Source organism: Chaetodon auriga, chromosome 17 (assembly GCF_051107435.1).
Source record: "Chaetodon auriga isolate fChaAug3 chromosome 17, fChaAug3.hap1, whole genome shotgun sequence".
In the NCBI taxonomy this organism is placed as follows: Eukaryota; Metazoa; Chordata; class Actinopteri; order Chaetodontiformes; family Chaetodontidae; genus Chaetodon; species Chaetodon auriga.
The window spans coordinates 21,905,582-21,927,991 of NC_135090.1; the positions used below are offsets into that span (position 1 = coordinate 21,905,582).

The 22,410-nt window shown below is 43.3% G+C and overlaps 1 protein-coding gene across 1 annotated transcript in view; it reads right to left on the bottom strand.

The window, feature by feature from the left end:
• Positions 1-12,005, bottom strand: part of cacng7a (calcium channel, voltage-dependent, gamma subunit 7a) — a 33,528-nt gene extending 21,523 nt beyond the window's left edge. Inside the window, exon 1 of the mRNA XM_076755381.1 lies at positions 11,728-12,005. The gene's annotated coding sequence lies outside the window, so the exon portion shown is untranslated. The remainder of the gene's footprint in view (positions 1-11,727) is intronic.
• Between the last annotated feature and the right edge of the window lie 10,405 nt (positions 12,006-22,410).

Consider the following 22,410-nt stretch of genomic DNA (forward strand, 5'->3'; position numbering starts at 1 on the left):
CTGTGGGCTTAATGTGCGTTTAAGAATCCAAAGTGTCTGCAGAGCTGTGAGTAAACAAGACTCATGCAAACACTGACACATTTACAGTCTGAGCTATTAACGTACCAACACGTTTCCAGTATCACACCAGTCAAACCAGTGCTTTATGAAATGTATTTCTAAGGCAGATTATATGAAACAGCTGACTTGATTCTTTCTTTTCTTTTTTTTAAGGTATTAGGGGAGGCCTTACATGACTTTCAGTTGTTTCTTCTTAATGTGCTTTAGCTTCCAATTGTTCAATTTTATCTCAGTAATCTTTGCTTTTCTGTAAACAATCATTTGTTTTCACGCAAAGCTCTTTGTGTTGCACGCTTTGTTAAACACAATTCATGCTACAGAAACAAACTTTATCTCTATTATCATATTAATGAACCCACAAGTGTTCCTTCAGCCACGCGGCTCTCCAGCCAGCAGACTTTCTTATTGTCTAACATCCACAAACACGATGGAAATTCAGATGCAAAGTCGGAAAAGATCAACAGTGAAAAAGTGTGTTTGTCTGTTTCGATCCAACATCTTGACTTGAAATGAACTTTAACGTGAGAAGAGCCACAGAAGCTCAAGTGCTTCAGGCTGTAACTTACATGATGGCTCTTGATAAAGAAGCAGAGATATTTGTGGTTTTAGGGTGAAGGCTGTGTTTGTAACGCATTAACAAATTAACATCAGCGGTCCTCTTTGCATATGTGAAGCATGGATTTACAGCCTGCATGCAGGAGGATGGAGGCAAACTTCTTTCACAGCTGCTTGTTTAAAAGGATATTTACAGTTAAAGCAATTGTGCAGTTTTACTCCAAATACCCGACATACAAAACAGGATGTCGCAGGAGGTTCAGTGACTTTTAAAATCTTGTTTACAAGGCTGAGAAAAAGAGGAGCGACGCCGATAAGAGAACAGCCGAGAACGAAATGAACTCGGCAGACAAGATCAGAAGCAGACAGATAAGAAGCAGAAAGAAAGTCGCTGTCAGGCAGGAGGAGGGTGAGGAGTGACCTCATCATTCAGGCGAAACGCTGCAGAGCACATTCAGCGGTGTCAGAGAGGATTCGCTCACTCAGACATGAGTCACACGTTACAAACATTCGATATGCTAAAACACCCCTGGCCTCGGGTGAGCTGATCGAACCCCCTGCAGAGGTAACGGCAGACCCGTCAGGCCTGTGGCGGTGTGGCTGCAGATGCTCACGTGTGCACATGTGACCACACAGGCAAACAAAACAGATGAAGAGAAGCATACCTGCATGTGCAAACACACAGAAAAGACCTGGAGGAGGCCTGACCGCCAAAAATAGTTGAGCTTTCTGGCATGACCTCGACCAAGGACCACGTACAAGTCTCAAATACTTGAGCCTGTGGATAAGCTATAAATATTTAAAACTAGTAAGAAGGATATGTGTGTGTTTGTAGTGGGATCCAGACAGTAACATTTGTATTATTGCTGCAGGCAGCACATGAATTTTACAGCAGGGCCCATAACTCAATACAATCCCCCAAATATACGAGAACTGCAGCAGAACATGGAGTTTTCTAAGTTGGCCTGTTTGTGAGAGTGCAGAGAAACGGGGGAAGGGAGAGCGCCGTGACTTTCCCCCTGTGCAGAGTCAAACATGAAGACGTCACCGAAAGACGTTTGACACTTTGAGAGGCGTCAGCGCTCGGAGAGTCACGTCCTCCGAATAAGACAGAGGTGATTTGTGCTTGGCTCGTGTAAATAAGCATCAGTCTTAGTGCTGGAAATGTCAGGCTCAACATGAGAGGCAGTCAGACGCTCAGCGCTGCTGAGTCAAAACACACACATCCATCCTGCGCTCTGAACAGACCTGCAGGACTCTGATAACTGTCTCACCCTGTGGCCTCTCAGGCTGCTTCATTCATGCTGCTCCTCTTCACTAAAACATACACAGGAAAACAACCCTCAGACTCAGGGCAGGGCACTGTGGACGAAGGTGGTCCAGTTGTTTGGATCGTTACATTTTAAACTTCTGCATTTCTCTGAAATGCAGCAAACTGTCCTGCAAAGGCAGAGGGACGCAGTTAGCAGTTAGGGACGCAGTGACTTTGAGGAGGAAAGTTTTCATGCTGCAAACTGTGGAACTCAGAGGACGGCTGTAATCTTTAAAAGCCGTTTTAAGACGACTGTTCCCCGAAACAAACCGATGCCATAATCTCCACGATGAACTCTGAATGCAGACACTGCAGTCTGTCTGTGTGCTTTAGCTGTGGCTAGCTCATCAGCTAGCTTTGCCTTCATTTAGCGCTGTTGCTATCCAGAGACCAAACCAGAGCAGTTCCTGCTGTCTGGCTTACTTTTTTTTAGCCTTTTTAGCTTTTTAGCTCTGCTTGTATTTACTGCTGTTATTGTTCATTTCTGTGACAAAACTTTTTATATGTTAAAACAAACGGCAAACAGATCAGTTTTGGTCAAATGTAGATATTTTATGTGCATGTTTTTGTTCCTACTGCACGTTATGTTATGTCACATACAAGATACATTAAAAACAAGTATCTATCAATACATAATAAATGGAAGTCTAAATATATAGTATGATGTATGTTTCTGAAGTGATTTACTCATTAAAACTTTACTTTAAATTTCAATGGTTACTGTCACTTTCTCGCAGCCAACTACGATCTATAATTAATCATTTCAGAAAATTAGGCATTTTGGCCGACCTGCTCATCGATTTCTCCCTCCAGTTTTATCTTCAATCTTTTCTGCATGTGGGGAAACATGTTCAATATAAAAACATGTTGGGCCTCAGAGGGATTAACACAATCTGAATCCACGAACACCGAAAACAATCTGTCCAGTTTCAGTCGTGTTTATTATTATTAACTGTGGCTTTGAAACTATTGAGATGGAAGCCTGAAGAAAATGTGGGTTTGGAGGACAAGAAGTGCTGTAATGGATCAGTGCACCAAATATTATAGAGAGGTCTTACACACACACACACACACACACACACACACACACACACACACACACACACACAAAACTGAACCAGGCCTGTATTTGCTGAGATAGCTGACAACAAATGGGCTGGGATGAAGTTCTCTTTGTAGTTTAAGCCTTGAGAATATAACCACAATTCCCAGGTCGCACCAGCCGCTAACTAACTGCGTGTGTGTGCTGGGAGAATCCAGGAGCAGAGGCGATGTAATGAATTACAGATGAATGGAGCTCTGGTGCTTAGGAACAAACAGGCAGAGGTAATGATGTGGGAAAGGAGGAGTGAGGAAAGGTGGAAGAGAAAGTAGAGGAGGAGGGAAGGTGGATGCCTGCGAGGAAAGATTCGGAAAAGAGAGGAGAAGAAATGAGAGAATGGAAAAGGAAGAACAGTGTGAAATGGAAAAATTGGGGTGAAAGGATGTGAGAGGGGAGAAAGGCTAATGAAAGGAGGGAGGAAGAGGAAGGGGAGGTGCAAGGAGCTGAGGAAAGGAAGAAAGGAAGGAGAGGAGAACAACAGGAGAAGCTGTGAAGACAGGAGGGTTGATAAAAAGGTGTCAGGAGGGGAAGTAGAGAAAGAGAGAATGGATGAAGGAAAGGTGGGTCAGGAGGTGTAGGGAGTAAGGAGTATGGCTGGTAGGAGGCAAGGTTAGAAAGGAAGGAAGGAAGAAGGATACAGGATGAGAAGGTGAGAAGAGGCTGAGGGCTGAGAGAGGGTGGATGGAGGGAGGTGAGGAGGAGGAGGAGGTAAAAAATGAAAGAAGGAAGAGAGAAAGGACGGAGGGAACATCATTAAGGAGTGATTTAAGGGAAATTTTACGCTTCACGAGTGTGAACATTAAAAAAGATATTTTGATTAGAACATTTTATGAATGAAAATGAAAAATAACTAAAAACAAAAGTGTGTGTCCATTAAAAACGGTGATACACATACTGTGAACTGGATGTTGTCTAATGTCTGATCAACCTGTCAGCTTTAAGATCTATACGTCTACACGATGTTTGCCATGATGAGGATTTTTCTTCTTCACGTATTTTTCAGGAGTCCAGCAGCGAGCAGCAGGCCGGGGAGCTGTCCACCCCTGTGGTGCTGAAACCGCCCTGGTTCTCCTCTCTCCTGACAGAATACACTCACTCGTTCTCCGTCTTTCTCTGGGCCAGACGAGCCCTCCTCTTTAGGCTTTTCTGCTGTTTTGCCAATCAGCCTGTTTGTGTTTAAACCTGGAAAGGTCCGTCGGTGATCACTCGCTTGGATGGAAAGTATCAGCTTGCAAAACGTCCCCTCTCAATGCTTCTCAAGCCAGTTTCTGCATAACAAAGAATAGACTTTCTGTATTTAGTGCACATACATAGTTTGGATCCTGTATTCCTTTTCATCGTCCATCTTCTTCTTTATTCTTGCTATTACTGCTGTCTGTAGCAACATAGTTTCCCACTTATCTTATCTTAAGAAACAAAAGTGCTACAGCACCACAAAACCTCTTATAAGGAGGATGGGGCGCATAGTTAGGTCGACAAAGCTGCTGACTGTAACACAGGAGACTGCTGTGCCACATATTTTTAGGAGTAAACATCTGTTATTTACACACTTATTTCTGTGACAGCGTCTTCTCCTGAAGGTGGGTTTCCCCTCAGGAGGGAACGGGAGGTCAGAGGTCAGGATCAGCTGCAGTGCTGCTGGAGATGACAGCGTTTATTTTTCTAAATGCTCATTGTGACTGATTTGATTTCTTGCTGATGCATCAAAATCTGAAGATTTGTCTGTTTTCCTTGTTGAACGTCTATAAACTGGTGCTCTGACTGACCTGAAGCGCCGTTAGCCAATCACCTGCGTGAACCTTCCCGATCCACTTCCTGGCTTCTACATTACAAAACTGGCTTGACACAATAGTCCTCAGCACGATTCAAATTTTTATTTGGATTCATTATTAATTCTGTTTAATTTTATTGGAGGCTTAGAAGCATCCTCAGTGAAGTCCAACTTAATGAATGAGTGTGCGTTGCTAATTAAGGCATTAAAGCAGGGTTGTCATTGAAGGAGTGATAATAAGTCCCCTTAATCAGGAGCTTTGTACATATGAATTAATTTCCGGAAATAGGCCATTTACTTAATAAAGAGCCCATTGTGCAGTAGTCTGAGAGATGGTTTTTATCTACTATCAACAAGCCTCGTTATTGGTGATTATCGTGACGGCTCGTGTTGGTAATTGTGCGTCTCACTTAATGAATAAAGACACAATTGTAACTTTGTCTGAGGTGCACAAACAACAAACAACGACACATTAAAAAAACATCACCCTGAGAAAAAGATCAGGGGATAACTTCTCACTGCTCAGTTTGTCAAAAGCCAAACTTTGAGAAAATACGTTTTGGGAGCCTTTAAAGTTTCAGTCAGCTTCTTACGGTGAGTGATGTGGTCAATTAAATCTGATTCTCAAAGATGAAGAAAAGTTTTTGAGCATTAAACTCTTCATAAATGACACGGAAAAAAAAGTTTTGTCATATTTGGTTATTTAGTCATCGTGAAGAGAAATAGTCAGATTTGAACTTTCATTTCTGTGACAAGTTCTGCTAAAGAGGTGAGAAAAAAATCTAAATTAAATGAAGAAAACGATCCTTACAGTAGTTCTAAAGACGGCTGGGCGATCGTCTTTAACTGTGGATACACACGCAGCATGTGAGGAAAAAGCAAGCTCTGACTGACTTGATTTACTTTTGTTTGACTAAATATCTTAAAATTTGACTGTTTAGGTGAAAGCCTGATTAATTAAATTTAGAAAACGGTGGCTCCAACCAAATTACTGGAACATATATCCAAAAAATCAATCAATATTTTTACATTTTACAGGGAAACACGTTTTCCTGAGTCCAGTTTCCTGCCACAAAAGAACTGTAGCACCGATATGAATCAATATCTAAGTACATCTCCTTTGACAGGCGTCCCAAGAGGATTGAAATCTTGCCTCCGAAAATTAAGAAGTGGCGAAGAAATAAAATAAATAACTGGAATGAGATGAAACAGGGATGAAAGAGTCTGCAGCGACGACGGGTCAATATGGAGTGAAGCAAAGCAACTGCTGAGCATCACGAAACGACGCGTCCCGTGGTGCCGGGCGGGGCTCCACAGATGGCGTTCCCAGGTTAGCTTGCTAGCTTTGGGGTGGGGGGGTGGGGGGTTGGGGGTTGTTTTCTGTTGAGAAGGCAATATGTCCCTCTGTCAGCAGTGAGAGGCTTGTGCCAACTGGCAGGAAAAGAGATGGATATTTAAAGATGAGAAGAATAGAAGGCAAGATGAAGGGAGGAGAGGAGTCATGCAGGACGGAGGGAACAAATAGAGAAAGGAGGAGGGAAACAAAAATGGGAAGGAGTCAAAGGTCAGACACATCTCTGGGATTAAATAACTCCTGATTAATGCGTTAGAGCGAATGAGGAAGGAAGAAGTGAATGTTAGGAGACGAAAGAGCCAAAAGGATTATGGACAATGAGAAAAGACTGTTTGGTCCTTTCTTTCTTCAGTCCTCAGTAACACTGAAGGAGGATGTGAGTGCTGTTCAAGACATTTACCTCTAAAATACCAAAAACAACGTATATATCTTTAAAAACAGCATCGATTCATCCAGACGAGACAATTTCTAAGAACGATGCTGAACCACGTTCATGCGTCTGGGAGCAGCCAGAAGACTCTCATTTCTCAAAGCGGTACTTAAGACGATGAAAGCTTTGGGAAACAAACCCTCATCCTGTAGTCTCCAGAACGACTGCTGGGCTGATAAAGATAATTAGCTTATGCGGCGGGTAAGAAAACACACACACGCACACACACACACGGGCGAAAACGAGGGAAGGCCTGCAATAGACTGTGTGTTAATGTGCTGTGGGGAGGTAGATAGAATAGAGGGAGAGATAAGCAGAGATACAGCAGGAGAATGAGAGAGGAGAGGAGAAGAAAAGGAAAGGGAGCTCACAGGGAAAGACCTTGGCCCAAAAACGCAGGAAAGTCCTTGTAGCACACACACACACTCTGCACGTCACACACACGCACCACGGCTGGCAGGCAGGCAGCGTTAAGCGTGACACATTCTACATGCTTCTCCATGTGCAGAGCAGTTTTCACACCCAGCCACACGCAGGCGTCTTCATTCACCTTCACTCGCTTTGAATGTGGTGTAATCTGAGGTCACATTTGGCTTTGGCCAGAGGGGGAATCGACCTTAACTCTGCACGATACGAACACTGAAAATACATCGCTGCTGTTGGGTGGAAGGCATCTCTAAAATGTCTGCCATGTCGACCGTTTTCTGCTTAACTGGACTGTTTTTTCTTTAGGTTCTGATTCTCGGTTTGAACCTGAAAAGACTCGATCCAACGGGTGATGCTGGACCTCTGACTGTTGCTCACATCCAAGAAATGGTCGACCACTCTGAAATCTGAGAGTCTTGAATAGGATTAAAGAGGGAAAACATGTCAGATTGTTGAATAGACATTCAAACTGGGGGGGCTAATTCCAACAAATTGTTTCCAAAATCGACAAGCCCCTCAGCGCGTCCTCTTCATGCAGTGATTGACCAGGTCAGTAAATCTGCAGAATTTCTTTCTAAACTCTCCTCACGCTGCTATTTCAATCCCATTTTGTACGAACAACACCACGGATGCCTCTGAGGAGAGGCTGTGCGAAAGTGTGTTCCCTTATCCTCATTTGTAGGATTAATTGTGCTGAGACAACAAAGATGCAAAACACACAGCTCTTGGAGAGAGATGGGGAAGGCAGCGCGATGCAGCCAAAAGCAGGCTTTGTGCCCTGCCTTCAAGTGCAGCCGTTCAGAGCACAAAGCACTTTAATCTTCAGACGCAGTTGGATGATATGAACTGGTTTGTTTCGAGCACGCTGAGCTTCCAGCAGGTCCTTCAGTCTTAGCAGCAGCAGTGCCGTCCAAAACCAAATCCAAATGGCTGTCACAGACAAACAAATCCATATGTGTTATCTGATCTGCCTCTTTTATGCTGCAGGTCCGGTCATGTTTAGGAGAGGGTTGCAGGTTCTGGTGCCGATAGGTCGGAAAAGGGATGCAAACATCAGTCGCTCTGTGTGCCAAACGTCCACCCCAACCAAATGCATGAGTGGATATGCAGCATTAAAGCTGTTATATATCAATCTAAGTCCACCATTGCATCTCACAACCAGCAGTCATTGCAACAAGAGGCTGGTTAAGGTTGTTTTAAGTGTTTCAGTACCACTGCCGTTGTTTTGCTGATGGATGATTCAAGACTCTTGGAAGTCAAAGACATTGCAGACAGAAAAGCTTCGAGCATCATCTCCTCGGACGAACTCAATCAACCATTTCTGCATTGCTGCTGGCTCCAAGGACTTCCTCTAGTCTCTCGCTCAAGTCCCTTCTCATTGCCTTCTCCTGGTTTTTTCCTGTTTTTATTCAGTTGTCGTCGCCTCAAAGGAATCACTGCTCTTCGCTGTGAAACATTAAAACATGAAATGCGTAATCTTCACTTTATACTCTCATGTGATCTATTAAGATTTGTCCCTGTGTAGTTTTTTAAGTCTATTAATTTCTTTCTTTTTCAGTAGAAACATGTGAGAACAGAAAGGCGTTCTTCACCGAACACTCTCTTTATTAATGGTAAACCTTGTTGTCGATACCTGACTGCTCGCAGTTGGTTCGGGTTATGGAAAAAGCTTGGACGAGTCAGAAGCAAACGTGTTGAGTTTGTAATTGATTTTTTCTTCATGGGTTTGCTCTAAACCTCCTTAACTTTGATGAGTCTGAGAAAAACAGGACAAACGCTGGTTAAAATGGGGTGATTTAAAGTGAAATTCTTGATCGTCATCCTGCTCCTGAAGCTGCTGTAACACATGAAATCTGGAGGTATTAACGCGACATGTTGTCTGAAGGACTTCTCAGTACCTCGAGTAACCCCCGGTGGAAAATGAAGCACTGACCCTGCCATTGTTCACTGACTCCCACCATCAATCAGCCGTTTAAACAGCTGAAGTTAGCGTGTGATTCATTCCCCGTCACCTCAGCGAGCTGCACGCCACCTGACGATGATGATACTTCATGTCTTATACAACCAGCGCACAGATCCGTCAACACCTCTGCAGTCACCTAAATGTTTGTGTAGACGTCCTAACCTGCTGTACAGGGATTTTAAACTTGCATGAATTCACCTGTTCCCCACTCGTATTATTAAGAGGAGCTAATTATTTAATTCAAGGCATATTCTACTCCGCTGTGAGCATGAGCCTTAACCCACTTTCCTTCAACCAACCTTGTCTAATTCTACCTCAGTTTATAGTTTACTGCATTTCCTAAATTGTACTTTTGTTGTCGTTGTGCATTAACTGTAGCTGGGCGTTTTATTTGAGGTGTAGCAGGAAAAGCCACAGCACTGATAATGAGGAGCAAGACAGCAAGGAGTCTTAGTTGTCAAGGAAAACCAGAGCTGATCTCTTGTTTTCTCTTCTCAGGTGGATTTCGGTTTGCTGGATAGTTGGAGGATTGTTTGATGAACCTCTTGGCCTTTGATTCTCTCTGGACTGCTCTCCAGTTAAGGGTAAGCAAGGAGGGCTTTTTTGTTTCCATCTTTGGAGTAAAGTGCGAGTGGTTATGGTGCAAAGCATTGCCAAGGGATCATCTCTCAACAGTGAGGGCAGCAGTGTAACAGGCTCATCTATGGTCGAGTATATTACTGTTCCGGTTTACAGCTTATTCCAAACAAGCTGGTGTTGAAAGTCAGACAAACATGTCATGAAACCTACCAATGACTGAACAGGTCGATGGAGAAAGACTCCCAAAATGACATACATGTCAACTGATTAACACTGTGAAACACTTCAGTTTGGTTGTGTTTAAGTGCCAAAACTACTTTGTTAGTTTAGGAAAAGGTCATGGTTTGGGTTAAAATAAGTAAGTTACATATGTTATCCAAATTAAAATCAGTCAACACTGACATTTGGGACATGAACAGCAGCCTCGTGGACGAAAGTCTTGTGTTTGTTCGATCCATCCATCCCCACCACCTTCCTCCATTTGCAGACTTTCTTGCTCTTTATGCGTCACCTGACTTGATCCTTTGCTTCCACGATAACTACTATGGCCGCTAGAGGTCGCCGCCTAACAATAAATGTAAATATGGATCGTAATAATTCGTCTGCACAGATGATCCATACCTATCAGATACTGACTCTTCTTCCAAGGCCTCTCAGGAAAGGTCTTCCTCACAGGAAGCCAAGTTTCAGATTGGGTTTACCTCGATCACTCAATTACTCAACGGATTAGCCGAGTTCTCAAAGTGTTTTAATGCAGTCAGCTAAAAAGTCAATGAAAATTCATTCAAATCATTGTGCAGCAGAAGATTCTCTCAAAAAAGTGTCTGCCTGTGCTGCAGTCATGTCATATGGAAGTTACCATATCTGCGATTCTTGTAAAAACGATAAATGTCAACATTTGAGTGTTGATTAGGACCGAGGAAGCTGGGATTATTCTAAAAGCTGTGGATCAGCAGCTGGAGTCAGCTGATCAAGGCAACTGCACCATATTCAATACTAATGTGCAGAATGAACTCCTTTGTATCGATGAACCACCTCCTGATATTTGCATAAGAGCAGATTTTCTGAAAATCCAACATTTGGCTAGAAACCTGACATGTGAGGGACCCTGACACGTATTTTACAGGCGTGTCATGATAAGGCCTGCTGTAACACCGTAAAAAAAACTGTGTGCGATGTAATTTACACCCATTTTACACAGTACATAAGGATCATCACACGCTGCACTGTTTGTTCCTTCCAGGAGGAACATCTCTGCAGGTTTCCTTTGTCTTCAGCAGAGTAGGAGACAGTGGCTCACTCTAATGACCAGAATGCAGACGACAAACAGCTGGAAAACAAGGAGCTTCCCTTCATCTCTCACTCTGTCAGCTCTTCGTCCTTCTTCCTTTGCTACACATCATGCATATGTATGTAAAGAAGAGAAAGAGAAAGAGAGATGGACCCGAAGAGAAGTGCTGCAGTCTGCTGGAACAGTATCACAGGATGGGTTCCCCAAGAAGGAGCCAGGAGTTTTTAGAGCACACACACACACACACACACACACACACACACATTCCTGGTCTCTCCTCCCTATGCTTCTCTCTGACACACACACGTACTCCACTGCCACAATCACATCACACACACACTCTTTCCTCCCTTCTCTCCTCCACGCGCCGCTGGGAGCGAAGCGGCTTCGCTGTTCAGTCTCCAGACTCCGTATCGACTGTACAGTGTCACAGCGCGCTCCTTCCAAATGCGCCACACTAATCACTGTACAGTACATTCCTCCGCTAACAGGCCAGGAAACAGCCGTGCAGACACACTCATCAGCGGCTGTCAGCGAAACAGCGCACATCTCTCCCCTCAGACCGAAGGGCGCAGAGAGACTTGAGCCTCCTCTCTTACACAACATCCCCGGCTATTCCGAGGGAGGACGAGGGAGGCTGGAATCTCATGTCAACACGCAGTCACATGCGAGAGCATCGTTTCTCATCCCCGCAGCCGAAACAGAAGTCCTGACGTGCGCAGCCAAAGAAGCGGAGCTCGCCTCAACAAGCCCGAAAGAGTGCGAGGGGCTTTGGAGGAGATGCGAGAGGGACGGAGGTGAGGTGAAATGATGAGGGATAGATGGGTGGAAGGAAGGGTTTGGTGAGGCGCAGTTAAAAATAAGGCAGCAGGAGCTTTACTCACCCTGCAGAGCGGAGAGCTGCTCGGACAGTGCAGCCGACGAGAGACGTGTGCGCACTGGGAAGCCTGGCCACCAAATTTACAGTTTCCCCTTCGCTCTCTCTCTCTCTCTCTCTCTCTCTCTCTCTCTCTCTCTCTCTCTCGCCTTTTTCGTGTTTCCCCGTATCTCCCCTCTTTTTCCCTCCTTCTTCCACTCCTCCTCCTCCTTATCCTTCTTTACTCCACTCTGCTCCTCCAGCACTGCGGAGAATCGGCTGAATGGGCTTCACTGTAGTTTGGGTATGGGGAGGTGGGACTGGTGTGTGTATGTGTGAAGGAGAGGAGGAGGAGGAGGTGAGGGGGGGTTACAGTGATGTAGGCTAGAGGGAGAAGAAGACGCGCGCGCACGCACACACACGTGCGCGCACAAAGACAGCATGGCACAAGAGCGTGCTGGCTGGAATTGAGGACACATCGTGCAAGCTGACAGCATGACTGATTCAAACATACAGCAACAATTAGCATCGTGTAACTCATTAAGGAACAAAACATCCAAACACGGATCTGTGGTGTGAGCGTGCTTTCAGTTTTTTTCCACATTATAACTGAGGGGAATGATTGACAGCGGTGAGTTAAGCTCCAGCAGAGAGCCAGAGGAATAAAACGAACTCAAACCGTTTGATTTGTGTCTGTATGGAGCCACTAAAATCAAAACTTGGCGCACTGCATGAGTGAGAGTTTTAGTTAAAATAAATGAGGTAATGTAAGATTAATTGTTACTTCTAACAACTAATGATGTAATAATAGTGACCAACAATGAGAAACTGTTATTTCATCTCTAATGAGTTTATTATTAAAGGATAAACTAAGACTTAACATAAAGGAATAATTGTTAGTGATCAAATGACTAATAACATTACAACTGATTGAGAGGTGCAGCAGTAATTATCATCTTGTAAGTAACTAATGATCAAAGAAAAGATCAATCTATTCTGAAGAAAAAGATTAACAGAATGAAATCAACTCGTAGAATCTCCTTTGATTAGTGGTTCGTGTATCGACACACACCACCGTGAGTGTGAACGTAGAAACGTGAAAATGAAAGATTAGAAAACTGGGGATTGTTATGTAATAAGAGTTACTGCATGTGTGGACGTGATGATGATGTAATAAGAAAAATGACAAGAAGGAGCCGAAAGTGATCGCTAACATTGTTGAAGGTCATTTTTACATCATCATCATCTGAAAGAATAATTGATTATTAAAGGATTATTTGGGATTTAAAGGACTTCAGAACAGTTTAAAATGCAACCAGGCGAAACAGGCGACTGCCCCCAAACTCTCAGGTGCCTGAAGCCTTCAGGGCCCTGACTACAGCCCCACAGCTCCTGTGTGACCAAAGGCTAGGCTCGACGGTTAATCTGGTCTGGTTCGGTACAGGTTGAAGCCAGACGGCCTGCTGCACAACCGCACAGCATTCAGGAAGTCTTAAGGGAGCGGTTTGATTTGAAGCCTTGTATTCATTTTCCAAACGTGGCGAGTCTTTGACCCCGACCGGCTAACAGCAGCAGTGGAGAATTTCAAGGTGCCTCAGACTGATCGGACTGGACAATCCCATCTCCGGCAAGATTTGTTTATATGCTGCTCTGCTTTGCCAAATTGTAGCTGCCTGGATAAAATGGAGGCGGAAGACTGAAGAGAAACCAGAGTCCACGTTCCTGCAGCTCGTCGTTACTAAACGTAAGCATTAACACATGTCACATGATCACAAGTCATGATGGGAAAATCCAGTAAGTTTAATCTTAGTCACAGACACAAATCAGTGTTTTCACATCACACCTTGTGTTTTTAAGACGTCCCAAAAACACACGAGAGGGACAGAGAGAGAGAACAGCATGTCACATATTTACTTGTGCGAGAAAAATGATGTGCATGTGTCTCCATGTGCATTTGCATGTGATATTGCGCGCGCGTGTGTGTGTGTGCGTGCTTGTCTGTTATGCCTCCATACCCTCTTTCATGGCTGAGTGGCCCCATCAGCCCCTGGCGACCCACAGACTGATACAGTAGGCTGTGCTGCCCTGTGAGTCACTGTGTGTGTGTGTGTGTGTGTGTGTGTGTGTGTGTGTGTGTGTAAATGCATGGGTGCATGTGTGGGTAACAAGGGAATTCAACCCACCTGCCATCTTCACACACACATATTTACACAAGAGGGCCTTCTATGTGTGCCCGGCTGGTCTGTTTGAAGACTGTGACTGACTGATGGAACAGAATAAATATCACACTGAACCATCACAGCAATTAAATTATAGGATCTTAAATACATATTCAGTTAATTTGCCTTTAAGTTACACAGTAAAAGAGGTGGGTAATGCCCTTTTTTGAACCATGTGAACTAAACTAGGATGGCTATCTGCCATGACAGCCGACCCTTCACCGAAGGGTTGAATCCAACTAAATGAAAGATTCGCAGACTTTGTGAAGTGAAGGATGCTGGGTGGGATTCTTTGGTTTCTTCAGTCACATGCAGGTTTATTACATGGACATTTTTGCTCTTCAGAGGAAACAATATGATACAAACCAGACATCAAAAGCAAATGTTTCACACAGGTGAAACACCTGGAGAAAAAAAAAGTTTTCATTATTGTTGCAGTACAGAGAAACAGAAGTTGTAAGACTGTCTGAATTTGATGAATTATCTCAACCCTATCGCCAGGCAGCAACATCAGTAGCAGCTGATTTTGCAAACCTTTGGATCATGTTCAACAACAAAATGTCCAGTTCTATAATATTTGTGCGAGGAAACTATGGGTTTAGGTTAGATAAAGATGGTGCTTATGGCAAATAAATAAGGGCTAAAGTTGTAACTATAACACTTAATGTCAGGAAAAGGCTGTGTTTACGGTTCATTAAAGGCTAATGATAACTGCCGATCTGCAACAGGTTGCAAACTCTGGGTTCCTGCATTAAAGTCAAACATGCTACACATGCATCCACCACCTCAGCCTCAACAATGGCCATTAATAAACAAAATGGAACAAGAATACAGAAACATCTTTAACTACTTTGAACTTTTAAAGACGTTGCCATCCATATTTTCTGCACTGCCTCCACATTGAAGAACATTTCTTGCAGGGCGAATGCAGCATGGATGCAGCTGAAAGCAGCCAGCGGTGCAGTGGCAAATACCATGATGACAGATCTATATCATCTTAAAAATTGTGCATGCCTGGGTCTGTACGTCCTTTCAAGTGCAGCGAGAGCCTGATGTGAGCTGACATGTGCCATGTGGTCTCTATAGGGTACAAAGTCAATCACATCCCTCGGAGCACGCTGACGCTTCGCAGCCACTGGCCTAAATTCTCACATATGTTTCAATGGTATCTGCCTCCAGAAAAAATAATCAGTTCAGCCTCAAAATGGGTCGTCCCCACCTCAGGTGGGCTCTCATCCCTCAGTGCTACAGGACCAGCAATCTGCTTCAATAAATCCTGTTCATGTGGGAAAACTCTAAACTTCTTACACAGGGCTGAAAAATGTGTGAGCTGGAGGGAAGACGGCATGTGGGAAGTGTTGTCTGCAGTTCGACCATGGGTAGTTATGACTTCAGGCAGTATATGGTTCCCTCCTGTGGAGCACCACAAGGTTCGATTTTAGGTCCTATTTAATTCTTTTTAGCAAACACAACATCTCTTATCGCTGTTATACTGACGATACTCTGCTGTACCTTCCACTGAAGGTGGCTTAAGTTCTGTGTTGATCATCCGACAAATGTCTAAAAAGTTGATTTCTTTGGTCTGAATGAGAGTAAGACTGTCCTCCCAACTTTTCAGCCTCAATCCCATCAGCAGTTAAAATACTCTAAACATTTGTAATTTGTCAACAAATTAATAAATTAACTCTAAGTAGTCTTATGTCTCAAAATGAAATATTAAGATTGTTGCGCCTATGGGCATGTCTTTTTTTGCATCCTTTAACTTCTTTGAGTTTACAGATATGATAACTTCACTTTATATTTGATCACATCTGTCCATTTTCTACACACAAAAATGCTTCCTCTAAATGTGTTTTCACCTAACTTTCAGATTTTAAAACGCTTGCAAGTACATGACCTGGAAAATGCAACAATATCTGTGAGGAAAAACTGAAAAAACAAAACAATGATTTCAACACTTGTTTGTGTCTGATTTTGGAAAATATTGCATGTTGTCCTGTCACTGTAACCTGCTTGAATAGGAGCAGAAGATACAGCTTTTTAAATTATGTAAAACTGAAGTTATTTTTTTCCTCCATGGTGGAGAGTTCAAACGCAGTTGAATATAAAGTAAAACTCGGCTTCCCGATGAAAACACCTCTAATGAGGCCCAGAAAAGCAGAGGGTTAAGGAACCTCCTGCCATTTATGGAGTAATGTGTGACTCATAATCACAAACATAGTAATAGCGAGGGAGCACATGGCCTATTTAACTGGTTATTCCCGAGTCAGGCCAACTGGTCCTCAGTCAAATTGCCTTCTGCTGCTGCACAGATCGGGGAAAAAATAACTACTGATGCAGCCCTCACACTTTTCTGCAGTCTTAGGCTTACTGCTTCAACTGCCCCAAATACAGTGCATCTGTACAGCAAATTTCACACTTCTGTGAGGTAGACAGACACAGTTCACAGCACCCAGCTATCATACAAACAAAACATCAGACTGAAATCAGACAATGGTGTCATCAAACTGTGTTCTAGGAGCAAATATTTCACAAACACATGCAGATTATTTTAACAGTGTGGTGACGGACTGAACAGTCGCCCCTGCAGGACTCGACCGATGCAACAGGAAAATGTTTGCAGTGTCTTTCAAAGTATGTCAAGATCTGAAGCTGTGAGTTCAAAAATGTGCTTCACATCCAGGAAAGAGGCAGATCACAATACTCCGAGATACTCCAACATGTTCGTCTGTTTGCTGTGTTGGATTGAAAACAAACTGATATAACAAAGTACGTGCACATGTACAGTTAAAGAAAAGGGTTCTGCTAAGAGCAACTGTAAATATCACTGGATCAATACTAATATCTGTTCAGAGAGGCAGAAGTCTATTTTAAAAGACAGAGCGATAATCAATAATTACACAAAGGGTAGAGTTCAGAGGAATCTTAAAATGACCATTCACAATCAATATGCTCATCGATCCAATCCTAACGATATTAATCAATCAGACAGGACAGTGAGGTAACTAACATGTCAGCACGTGAAGAACTGCTTCCTGTCATTACGCCTGTGTGATGAAACACTAAACGGCCTTTATGTCAGTTTGTTTTAAAAAGCACATTGTGGCTGTTAAGTTTGTCTTTTTGATGTTTGGAGAAAAACAGGTAAAAACGTGTCTTCCAGGTAAAAACGTGTCCAGATAGTGTTTAATCTCGACATCCAGAAAACTTCAAACAGCTTCAGCCTTGTAGCCTATACTTGTCTGGGTCTTCAGGACAGAGTCTGGGCTTTAAAGTGTGAGCGTCCTGGTCCAGTGCCCCTGTTTGGTTTGGCCTCTCTGTCCTGTGGATGATTGGTGGGTGTGGTTGTCCATTCGGTGCCACAGGCAGCACCTGGGCCCAGTACACCTCCACCACTGTAAAAACTGCCCCCTCCTTCCCCTTCGAGAGACTCTCCACGAGCAGCATTTGGCTGTTTTATTGATTGTTTTGTTTTTTTCCTCACTAGCATCCACACAGCACATTTTAAATATAACGCCAGGATAAGCATGGCTGGTCACGAGCTGGTTGTGACAACAGATACAGGGATGGATGCAGCTCATCTTGTGCTCATGTCATTGGAGAAATAGTAATTTCTGTCTTCTATTCACATCCATTTATAATTATGAAAACAGATTTTTCTGATACATCTGACTTGGCGCTGAAAACCAAACAAATGTGAACGTCTCCCATCAGCCAAAGAGTGACGCTCTGTGTAATTAAACCCAAATTAAATGGATGTTGTATTATCAATGCTCTGTATTTTAATCCTCATATAATCATCTCTGTAATCACACAACTGTCTTTATGACGTGAACACTCGCAAGTCATTAATATCTTTCCCATCTCTACCGTTCACATGATCAAGCTTGCTCTTCATTGGTTGGCAGAAGGCAGAGAGCAGAGACAGACACGGCAGGTTGACGGGAAACATACAACCCCAATCGTTTTAGGAATCATGGCTGTATACAAAGATGAAATGACGATACTTTTGGATTGTCTGTACAAATAATTGGTCGGAGAGAATCGAAGGGTGCGTTTTTCACTGTGGCCATTCCTTTGTGATCTCAGCCAGTCCTGAAATGATTCGTGGAATTGTTTTGTCAGTCAACAAGCGATCTGAAGACGTCACGCTGGACTCCAGTGATTCATTTACACTGCAAAATGTCAGAAAACATCAAAATATCAATCAAGCTAATAATGTACAGGTTAATCGATAATTAAACAGCTTTAACCTTTACATCTATTTCAAAGTCGATCGTGAAGAATTTATCTATACACAGAAATTCTATGAGGATACGTCTCCTGAATCCTGACCAACCTCATGTCCAGATGCAAAGCATGCAGCTGGCAGCCAGAGAGGCTACTTGCAGCAGCAGCAGCAGCTCGATCAGCACTGAACACAAGCTTCTGCTTAGCGCAGCTCGTAAAAACCTCCCAGCGGACATGGAAACCTACTACTTCTGCCTGAGGCATCCTTTAAGAGCTCCACGGTGGAGTAACTGAAGTAAAACTCCCTCGGCACCAAGGTGCTAAAGGGATAAGTGGGCACTGATCCACAAATGTAACTCTGTCCAGGGTTTAAAACCCCCGTCACACACCCACTGTCATTACCAATTTTGCTGTTTACTCATAAAAACATCAATGACAAACAGGTGAGGAAGAAATGTGACGGTGAGATTATAAAAACAGGCAGTTATGGACAGTTATTTCACTTCACTCGAGCCTGTGAACACAAATACACCAACAGCAAAACTCAGCAGGGGAGAAAAGGGTGAAATAAACACTGCATAGCAAGTACAGCCAGCAGAGTCCATGCAGACCCTCCTCCTCCTCCTTTATACTTCTGTGTTTGTCTTATTCCTATGGGGTCCCTCTCGCCCCCTCTTTCCTCGCCCCTCACTCTATTTTTAGCTCCCTGCCAGGGAAATCCAATACACAAGCAGTGCTATATATAGCCAGCTGTACATTGATCTCCACATGAGCTATTGCACAGAAACTGAGGGTTTCTAAATCAGTGGACTGCAGACACTGCTGATGTGTAATGAAGGACAGTTACATCTGCAGTTTGTCGGCGTGGTGCAGTAATGGATGCTGTTTCAGAAGGCTGGATTTCTGTTAAGAATACAAGATACGAACATTTGAATTGAGTTGAACACACAGTTCATCTTTTGTCACTTTTGTCTATTTTATGACTTTTGTTTTCAGTCTGTAAATTTTATACATTGTTTGCTTGTTTTCTGCCTCCATTTATTTATTCATCACACTGCATTTTTGTAACTGGAGAGGAAATAGTTTGAAAAATAGACACACACGGTCCTCTTTAAAACACGGGACTTTCACTCAGGAGAGCGGAAGAAAAGGTTTTCTGGCAGGTGTCACATACCGACACCATCACACAGCAAACAAACATTAATTCTAGGTGGAGAATGTGCATAAATTATTAACATTAGTGATTCATCTACACGGGAATGTGGCGTCCCTGACATCTCTGTGCCATTTGTACTGCAGTTTGGAGCCTCGTGCAAATGTCAGACTAAGCTCGTGCACGGAGCTGTACAACCACAACAAGATGTAAATGTCAAATGACTCAAGTGTGTTTGTGCTTACAGTATATTTGCATGTGTGTGATCTGCCTGCGTACACGCTGCTCTCATTGTATCCCGTGTTTGTGCCGCACTTTCATGTTTGTGTTTACCTGCACGTAGCATCAACATGCACCCTGGGTAATCTGACTGTAGTCAAGTGGAACGAAATGCATCAGATCCTTGTGTTAAACCACGCAGCCTCGAACAGTTTGATGTCTGCACGTCAAACATTCCCTACAATGTTTTTAGAAACAGTAAAAAGACTAAAGGGTTGAATTAGCATTCAGCTCTGTGTTTCAGTCAAAGCGATACTGAGATGTTTTCAATAGCCAAGCAACCTCTAGCTAATCATGTCGCACAAATCGCTTCCTGTTTTGTGTCTGCATTGCATTCTGGTCAGTTGAGGCTTCTGTTGGTGCAGAAACGAGTCTCTGCCTCTTCTGCAAAATGGCTGCAATAGAACTTCAAAGCTCCCCTTATCAAGTTTTTATGTTAACATTAAATCAAGTGATTATGTGTAATGTGAGAGGTGCTGCTCGTAACAAACCAAAGATACTATCCAACACCTCTGCCGCTCTAAAGAGCTTTTTAGACTCTCTACACTAATTGTTTGTGTTTTATGGCACATTTACTGTAGAATTCACCCTTATCGAGCCCATTTTCAGGAGAAGCTGGGAACCAAGTCGATAGGGACCAAACCAGAGCAAAGAGGAATCAAGTTTTAACATATCAACTCTTAAACTCGGCCCAGAAATGAGAAAATACAGGCTGCACCACCACAGGAACACATGATGGATGTCGATGATGTTGTTCCTGATGCGTGTAAGAAGAATGATGCACTGTAGGACAGCAGCACACCTGGCTGGAAACCTCCATCTTTGCTTCACAAAAGCTTGTTTTGAATACTGTCAGAGTCATTATCTGTGACAGGAGCGATTTCAGAGAAATTCCACCAGGAAAATAAAAGAGGTGACGGATGGAGGGAAGGAAACAGTGAGGGAGAGATTATAAAATCAGAGGAAGAGGTCTGACAGTGAGCGAACAAGGTGTTGGTGTGATTAGAGAAAATGATGGAAAGCAAAAGAAAAGTGAAGAACTGAGAGAGAAACGGAGGAGGTGTAGGAAAGACAGAAAGGATGGAGGAGGACGGGAAGGAAAGACGGAGGACACTGGATTAGGAAAAGATGAACAGATGAAAGGAGGAAAGCTGGGGTGATGCGAGGACAAGAGGAGGCTGATGAGGAGCAGTTGGAGTTAAAAGAAGAGCAACGGGAAGGGAGAGGAGAAAACAGCGTGAGCCGAATACTAACAGACAAATTAATTACATTTATTAGACATGACAGAGACGGACTGGAAAAGAGGCACCGAGGGACTGAGTGATGGAAAAACATAACAAATATGAAAATACATGTTTTTCAAGAGCAAAGCAAAGGCTAACGCTGCTGCTGATACCGGGGACGCTGCTGCTCTCCCTGAGGAAATGCAGTTAAAAGTTTTCAAAGCTTCTTCTTGAGGAAGAGAAATCGAGCTTTCAGCAGCACTTGAGTTGGAATCGTCCGCTCACAAAGCTGTAGTTACTGTTCCACCCCAGAACTGAACATCATGTACGCAGTTTATAATGATAACAGCGGCAGATTCTCCACTTTAAATTAATTTTTTAACAAGTTTCAAAGAGAAGTAAACAGAGGCAGATTGATTGGTGTATTGAAGGACACCTCGTTAGCTCCGGTTTTAAAGCACGGTATTAAAATAATGTGTCTCCGCTCTTCAAACAACTGCTTCTCTTAATTTTCTTGTGTACCACCGAGTCCAAGCTCATAAATACCTTTGAGGTGAGCTGGTGTGCACTGTTATCCCCATTCATAGCAGGCTCTTGCCCCACCTTGATCAGGTATTAACATTTTTGTACAACCTTGCTCGTTTGAAGCATACTAAAGCCTCAACACTCTGGTGGTGATACTGCATATTAAAGAATCAAAACTAATGAGATACTGATGCTGAGAAAGGGCTTCACATCATCCTCCTTTTTAAAATGCACATGCTCTTGCGCTGCACTTTATGAACTGGCAAATGAAGCAAACTGAGCTAAACTATAGGATAGAGGGAGAGGATCAAGGGAGGGGGGGATGACAGAGGCAGATTGAAGCAGAAAGGAGTGATTTTGCTGCTTCGACAGTCTTAAACAGGAAGGTCAGCATCTTCAAAGGACAGTCAGGAAAAAGGCAAGAAACAGGGAGGAAGGTGGAGAGCAGATGGGTGATAAGAAGAGCAGAGACACAGGAGAGGGCCGCGGTGCAATTCATGCAGATTATACAGAGAAAACACGCAGTGTAATGAGATTAAGAATATTGTACAAGTAGAGCAATAGCCTGCAAACATCAGATGTGATTATGCTCTCTGGTGGATCAATCACACAGACGAATGTGTAATAATACATTTTTATTATTTCCATTTTTGCCTTTAATCAAGACGAGGCGGTTTGTCATTTGCATTACAGCACCCACAGTACACATCACCAAGAGGTTTGGAACGGAAACACAGACACCAGAACATCGACACAGGGCTTTCTCTGGTTTGATACACCTTCTGTGAACCACATAATTAGTCTAAAATTAGCCCAAAATGGTCTAATTAGGTCTACATTTTAGCAAGCATGGAGCAGGTTGTAAATTCTGAAGTGAGTGAGTTCCATCTAGAAAGAATTCAGTTTAGCTGCTGGACACGAGCAGCGCAGGGCAGCAGTGGCAGAACAAATAGCATTACTAGCTTGAATACATTTCTCAGCAGCGTGCTGGTAGCACTGCTGTTCTCTGAATCAAAGTTATTTCAATTTTTTGAAAAAAACATAGCTTCAATGGAGAAAACTCCTGTTGAGATGTTGCTGTT